At 36.5% G+C, this 8221-nt stretch overlaps 2 pseudogenes; both read left to right on the top strand.

Moving 5' to 3' along the window:
* Positions 1 to 408: 408 nt before the first annotated feature.
* Positions 409 to 1667, top strand: LOC145545611 (cytochrome c oxidase subunit 3-like; annotated as a pseudogene).
* Positions 1668 to 3981: 2314 nt separating this feature from the next.
* On the top strand, positions 3982 to 5854 carry LOC145545610 (NADH-ubiquinone oxidoreductase chain 5-like; annotated as a pseudogene).
* Positions 5855 to 8221: the final 2367 nt, after the last annotated feature.

Genomic DNA, 8221 nt, shown 5'->3' with positions numbered 1-8221 from the left:
ACAAACTTACTAGGATTATTACTTCACTCATTCACACCAACTACACAACTATCAATAAACTTGGGATAGCAATTCCCTTATGAGTAGGGACTGTCATTACTGGTTTTTGCAATAAAACAAAAGCATGCTTAGCTCATTTTTTACCACAAGGAACATATTATCATCGAAACTATTAGCTTATTTATTCAACCAATGGCTTTAGCCAGATGACTAACAGCCAATATCACAGCAGGTCACTTACTAATTCATTGATTGGGGGAGCCATTCCAGCACTAATGAGCATCAGCACCCTCATGACCCTCATTACATTCATTATTCTCATTTTACTTACTATTCTTGAATTTGCTGTTGCCATAATTCAACCCTACGTGATTATTAGTAAGACTTCCACCTACATCACAATGCATAATGACCCACTAAACCCACACCTATCATATAGATATTAAACCCCAGCCCCTGACCCCTCACAGGAGTCCTTTCAGCTCTTTGAATAACATCTGGCCTAGTTATATGATTTCATTTTAATTCAACAGTATTATTACTACTCAGTCTACTAACTAATGTCCTCACGATATATCAATGATGACAAGACATCATTTGAGAGAGTACTTCTCAAGGTCACCACACACCAACCGAACAAAAAGGACTTTGGTATGGAATAGTTCTATTCAACATTTCAGAAGTCCTCTTTTTTTTTTTACCAGCTCCTTTGGGGCTTCCCAATGACTCATTGGAAAAGACCCTGATGTTGGGAAAGATTGAGGGTAAGAGGAGAAGGGGGCAACAGAGGATGAGATGGCTGGATGGCATCACCCATACAATGGACATGAACCTGGGCAAACCTCGGGATATGGTGAGGGACGAGGAGGTCTGGTGTGCTGCAATCCATGGGATTGCAGAGTCAGACACTGACTGAGTGACTGAGCAACAATGGCTCAGCGGTAGAGAATCTTCCTGCAGTGTAGGAGACACAGGTTCGATCCCTGGGTCAGGAAAATCCTCTGGAGGAGGAAATGACAACCCACTCCAGTGTTCTTGCCTGAAAAGTCCCATAGACAGAGAAGTCTGAAGGGCTACAGTCCATGGGATCACAAGGAGTTGGACACAACTGAGTATTGGGCTTTTTGCTACTCTCAAGTCTTGCCCTAACACCCAAGCTGGGTGGATGCTGACCACCCACAGGGATCTTCCTTCTTAATCCCTCAGAAATCCTACTCTTAAATTCTTGTGTATTATTAGCCTCCAGGGTATATATCACCTTATATATCACCTGAGCTCATCATAGCTTTATGGAAAGAAACCAGAAACATACACTCCAAGTCCCTTTTATTACAATTGCCTTGTGCCTCTACTTCACACTCCTACAAGCCTCAGAATATTATGAAACATCATTTACCATTTCAGATGGATTGTATGGCTCAACCTTCTTTGTGGCCACAGGATTTCAGAGGCTTCATGTAATTCTTGGATCTACCTCTCTTATTGTCTGATTTTTACATCAATTAAAATACCATTTTACACCCAACCACCTCTTTGGCTTCGAAGCTGCTGCCTCAGCTTTGACCCTAGGATCAGCTCATCTTCCTTTCTCTATAAAATTCTTTTTAGTAGCCATTACATCTCTTTTCTATGGTTTAGAAATTGCGCTCCTCTTACCACTCCCTTGAGCATCATGAACATAATTTAAACACTATACTCAATATAGCCCTTTTCCTAATTTTATTCTTAGCAATAAGCCCAGCCTACAAATGAACTCAAAAAGGACTAGAATGAACCAAATATGGTATTTAGTTTAAAATAAATGATTTCAACTCATTAGATTATGATTAAATTGATAATTACCAAGTGTCTTTACTATATATAAATATTATTGTAGTACAGTATCCCTTGTAAGACTATTAATATATCCATTTTGCTTAATATTATTATTATGCTTAGAAGGCACAATATTATCCCTATTTCATTATAGGAACCCTAATAATCCTAAATACAGTACTTGGATTATCTCTGCTAGTAATAGTATCAAATACTGACTATGTACAAAAATCTCAATTTACTCCAATGCTAAAAATCATTATTCCCACAGGAACATTAATTATATTAATACCCCTAACTTAATTATCAAACAATAGTATAATCTGGATCAATACTATTACTCACAGCTTATTAATTAGTCTTACAAGCCTACTTCTTAAGCAATTCGATGAAAATACTCTTAATATTTCATTAGTTTTTTTCCTCTGACTCCTTATCTATACCACTACTAATTTTTACAACATAATTATTGCCTCTGATAATAATAGCTAGCCAATATCACCTATTAAAAGAATCATTAACCCCCAAATTATATATTACATTAATTATAGTTAACACTATATTAATTATACCTACAATTATTTCTAATCGTAACTATGCACAAAATTTATTGCTACAGAATTAATTCTCTTCTACATCTTCTTTGAAGCAACACTAGTCCCAACACTTATTATTATTGCTTGATGAGATAATTAAACAGAACATCTTAACTCAGGGCTCTATTTCTTATTTTATACACTAGTAGGATCCCTCCCCCTTGTAGTAACACTGGTCCCTATCCAAAATACCACAGGGTCCCTGAATTTCTTAATACTTAAATACTGAACCCAAACAATATCCAACTCTTGATCCAATGTTTTTGTATGATTAGCATGCACCATAGCCTTTATGGTAAAAATACCACTACACTGTCTTCATCTTTGATTACCTAAGCACATGTAGAAGCCCCATTGCAGGTTCCACTGTTCTTGCAGCTGTGCTACTAAAACTTGGAGGCTACAGCATATTATAAATTACAATAATACTAAATTCACTAACAGACTTCATAGGATATGCTTTTATTATATTATCTTCTTGAGGTATAATTGTAACTAGTTCAATTTGCTTATGTCAAACAGACCTAAAATCACCCATCGCATATTCTTCTGACAACCATATAGCACCAGTAATTGTAGCTAGCCTTATCTAAATACCTTGAAGCTATATACGGGGTGAAAATGAAATCATTAATCACAGTCTTGTCCGACTCTTTGGTATCCCATGGATTGTAGCCTGCCAGGCTCCTCTGTCCATGGGATTTCCACGTAAGAATACTGGAGTGGGTTGCCATTTCCTTCTCCAGAGGATCTTCCTGACCAGGAATCAAACCCGGGTCTCTTGCACTGCAGGCAGATTCTTTACCATCAGAGCCACAGGGAAGCCCTTATATAGGGGTTACCACTCTAATAACTGCCCACGGCCTTGCATCATCTACTATTCTGTTTGGAAAATTCAAATTATGAACAAATTTACAGCCAAACAATAATTCTAGCCGAAGACCTAGAAATATTTCTCTCATTAATAGCAACCTGATGATTATTACCAAACCTGGCAAACCTACCCCTCTACCATTAATTTAATTGGAGAATTAATTATAGTAGTATATTTCTCATGATCAAACATTACAATTATTCTAATATGAGTCAATATAGTAATTACTGCCTTATACTCCCTATACATGTTAATCATAACACAGCAAGTTAAATATACACACTGTACCAACAATATCTCACCATCCTTTACATGAGAAAATGACCTATATCATGCCACATCTTACCCTTCCTACTCCTATCACTAGATCCCAAAATTGTTTTAAGTCCCTATACTGTAAACATAGTTTTTAAAAAATGCTAGATTGTGAATCTAGTAGCACAAGATTATCCCCTTTGTATTTACCAAAAAATCTGCAAGAACTGCGAACTCATGCCTCCATGTCTAATAACACGGCTTTTTCAAACTTTTAAAGGATAGTAGTTATCCATTGGTCTTAGGAACCAAAAAATTGGTGCAACTCCAAATAAAAGTGATAAACTTATTCTCCTCTTTCACACTAGCCACTCTATTTACATTAATTATACCAATCATAATGACAAGTAGCAACATCTATAAAACATACACCAATCAAATGTAAAAACCACTATTTCATATGCCTTAATTATTAGCATAAGCTTAACAATAATATTTATTCATATAGGCCAAGAAATAATTATTTCAAACTGATGCTGAATTACTATCCAAACTCTTAAATTAGCACTCAGCTTCAAAATAGATTATTTCTCAATACTATTCATACCAGTAGCACTATTTGTCACATGGTCAATCCTTAATATGATATATGCACTCAGACTCCAATATCAATCAACTCTTTAAGTATCTTCTCCTTATTACAATATTAATTCTTATTACTGCTAATAAACTCTTCCAGCTCTTCATGGGATGAGAAGGAATAGGAATTTTATCTTTCCTACTTATCAGATGATGAAAAAGACAAGCAGATGCAAACACAGCAGCCCTACAAGCAAACTTATATATCTGTATTGGAGATATTGAATTTATCAGAGCAATAACATGATGCCTATTCAGCATAAATTCAGAGGATTTATAAATTTTGGTGCTTGACTTAAAGAACTCCAGTTTACCTCTGGTAGCCGCAACTGGAAAATCCACTCAATTCGGCTTCCACCCATTACCTTCAGCAATAGAAGGCACTACCTCACTCTCGGCCCTACCCCACTCCAGCACCTTAGTGGTAGCAGGTTTTTTTTTTTTTTTACTCATTCATTTTTATCCTTTGACAGAAAATAACAACTTTACTCAAACAATTATATTATGTTTAGGAGCCATTACCACACTATTTATAGCAATATGTACTCTTACCCAAAATGATATCCAAAAATCCATTGCCTTTTCTACCTCTAGTCATTCAGGCCTTATAACAGTAACAATTGGCATTAACTAACTTTACCTAGCATTTCTTCACATTTGTACTCACACTTTTCTTAAAGTTATATTATTCATAAATTCTGAATCTATTATCCACAGCCTGAATAATGAATAAGATATCATAAAAATAGGACTATTGTCTATTTAAGGCAATACCATTTACCATGATGCAGGAGATCTGTGTTCAATCTCTGGGTCGGGAAGATCTCCTGGAGGAGGGCATCATAACCCACTCCAGTATTCTTGCCTAGGAAATCCCATAGACAGAGGAAAGAGGAGCCTGGTGGGCTACAGTCCATGGGGATTTCAAAGAGTCAGACATGACTGAGCGACTAACACTTTTACTACAACAGCCCTCATTATTGGCAGCCTAGCACCAACAGGAGTACCTTTCCTCATTGGATTTTATTTCAAAGACCTAATCATCGAAACCTCCAGCATGTTTTATATTAATGCCTGACCCCTTTTAATAACTCTAATCACTACCTCCCTCACGGCTGTCTACAATACCCGCATTATCTTCTTTGAACCTCTAGGGCAACCTCGATGCTCTACCTTAGCTGTCATTAATGAAAACAACCCCCTCCTAATTAATTCTATTAGATGCCTACTGATTGGAAGTGTTTTCACTGGTTTTATTATTTCCAACAACATTCCTCCAACAATTCCCCAAATAACTATACCCTACTACCTGCAATTAAACTGCCATTGCTGTAACCATTCTAGGTTTCACTCCAGCACTTGAAATTAATAGCATTACACAAAACCTAAAATCAGTTATCCATCAAATACATTCGAGTTCTTCAATCTCTTAGGATATTTTCCCATCATTATTCACTGCCTTGCACTCTATCTAAATCTATCAACAACCAAAAATCAGCATTCACCTTTCTAGATTTAATCTGATGAGAAAGTATTTTACCAAAAACCACCTCCCGTATTCTAATAAAAATCTCCACGTTAGTATTGGATCAGAAAGGCTTTAATTAAATTATATTTCCTTTCATTCTTCATCACCCTTCTCCTTAGCATGATTCTATTTTATTTCCATGAGTAATTTCCATAATAACCACAACACCAATTAACAATGACCAACCAGTGACAATCACCAATCATTCCTATAGCTTCTTCATTAAAAAATCCAGAATCCCCTATATCATAAATTACTCAGGCCTCTAAATCATTAAATTTATACACAATCTCCACCTTCTCATCCTTTAAGGCATAGAAAACTATTGAAAATTCCATAATTAAACCAGAAAGAAATGCCCCCAGTACAGTCTTATTGAAGACCCAAACCTCAGGGTACCACTCAGTAGCCACAGACATTGTATAACCAAACACCAACATCCTTGCTAAATAAATTAAAAATGCTATTAAATGTAAAAATGACCCACCAAAATTTAATACAATACTACAACCAACACTACCACATACAACCAAACCAAGCCCACCATAAATAGGTAAAGGTTTTGAAGAGAAACCCACAAAACCAATCACAAAAATAGTACCTAAAATAAATACAATGTACGTTATCATTATTCTTACTATCTGTTATTCTTACTAATCTAACTATGACCAATGACATGAAAAATCATCGTTATTCAACTGCAAGAACACTAATGGCCAACATTCAAAGATCACACCCCCCAGAAGATAAGGGCTTCCCTCGTTGTTCACTTGGTAAAGAATCTGCTTCCCATTGCAGGAGATTCAGGTTCAATCCCTGAGTCAGGAAGATCCCCTGGAGAAGCGAATGGCTACCCACTCCAGTATTCTTGGCTGGAGGATCCTATGGTTAGAGGAGCCTGGTGGGCTACAGTCCATGGGATCACAAAGAGTCGGACATGACTGAGCAACTAACACTACTTACTTGCAGAAGACAATGGCATAATAATAGAAAAATAATGAAGGAAAATGATTGGTGACCGAAATTCTAAGCTCAGGTAAACAATAATTCAATAGAGAGAGCATATTTAGACAATATAAAGGAGAAAGAATTTGCCACTAACTAAACCTCACTAGAAAAACTACTAAAGGATAAACTCCAGAAAGAAGGAATTTCAACTCAGAATGAACAAATAAGACCAAAAGAAAAAAAAGAAAAGAGTTGACCAAATAAATCAGTAAATATGTGAATTGATCTAACTATAATCAGTTGTATAAAATGATAATGTCTTGAACAGTTTGAAAACAAATTGGAAATAAAATACCATAAAAAAAAGAAAATCACACCCACTATTAAAAATTACTAATAATGCGTTTATTGACCTCCCAGCTCCATCAAACATCTCATCATGATGGAATTTTGATTCTCTGCTAGATATCTGTTTAATTTTATAAATCCTAACAGACTTGTACCTAGCAATACGCTACACATCAGATAAAACAATCACCTCATCAATCACACACATTTGCCAAAACGTAAATTACAGTTGAATTATCCGATACATACGTGCAAACAGGGCTCCCATTTTCTTTAACTGCCTGTTCATCCAGGTAAGACGTGGCCTATACTATGCCTTCTTGGAAATGTGAAACATTGGGGCTATTCTATTAATACTAGTCACAGTCATAGCCACAGCATTTATAGGCTATGTACCACCTTGAGTACAAATATCATTCTGAGGAGCAATGGTAATTGCTAATCTCCTTTCAGCAATCCCATGTATTGGCACAGATCTTGTTGAGGGAATCTGAGGTGAGTTTTCAGTAGATAAAGCAACTCTCCCACAATTCTTCCTTTGCCTTTCACTTTATTCTTCCATTTGTTATTGCAGCACTAGCTGCCATCCACTTAACTATCCCTCCATGAAACAGGGTCCAATAATCCAAAAGGAATTTTGTCTGACATAGACAAGAAACCATTTCACCCATATTATACAATTAAAGCTATTTTAGGCGCCTTGTTACTAGTTCTGATATTAATAATATTAGTCCTATTTTCACCTGACTTATTAGGAGACCCTGACAACTATGCCCCAGCAAACCCCCTCAATACACCACCCCATATTAAACATGAATGGTATTTCTTATTCACATATTCAATCCTTCGATCGATCCCTAAAAAACTAGGAAGGGTTTTAGCCCTTATCTTTTCTATCCTGATCAGTACTAATATCATTGCTTCATACATCTAAACAATGAAGCATAACATTTCTGACCGCTTGTGCTTAGTTGCCCAGTCATATCCGACTCTTTGTGACCCCATGGACTGTAGCCTGCCAGACTCCTCTGTCCATGGGATTCTCCAGGCAAGAAAATTGGAGTGGGTTGCCATGCCCTCCTCCAGAGAATCTTCCCCACCCAGGAATTGAACCCGCATCTCCTTTGTTTTCTGCGTTGCAGGTGGATTCTTTAGCTGACCCCTTATCCCATGTCTATTCTGAATTCTAATAGCAGACCTATTAACACTAACATGAAT

This window comes from Giraffa tippelskirchi, chromosome 4 (assembly GCF_054371585.1).
Source record: "Giraffa tippelskirchi isolate mGirTip1 chromosome 4, T2T-mGirTip1v1.2.pri, whole genome shotgun sequence".
Lineage (NCBI taxonomy): Eukaryota > Metazoa > Chordata > Mammalia > Artiodactyla > Giraffidae > Giraffa > Giraffa tippelskirchi.
The sequence above is the reverse complement of the archived record's forward strand: the minus strand, read 5'-3'. Positions and strand labels throughout refer to the sequence as shown.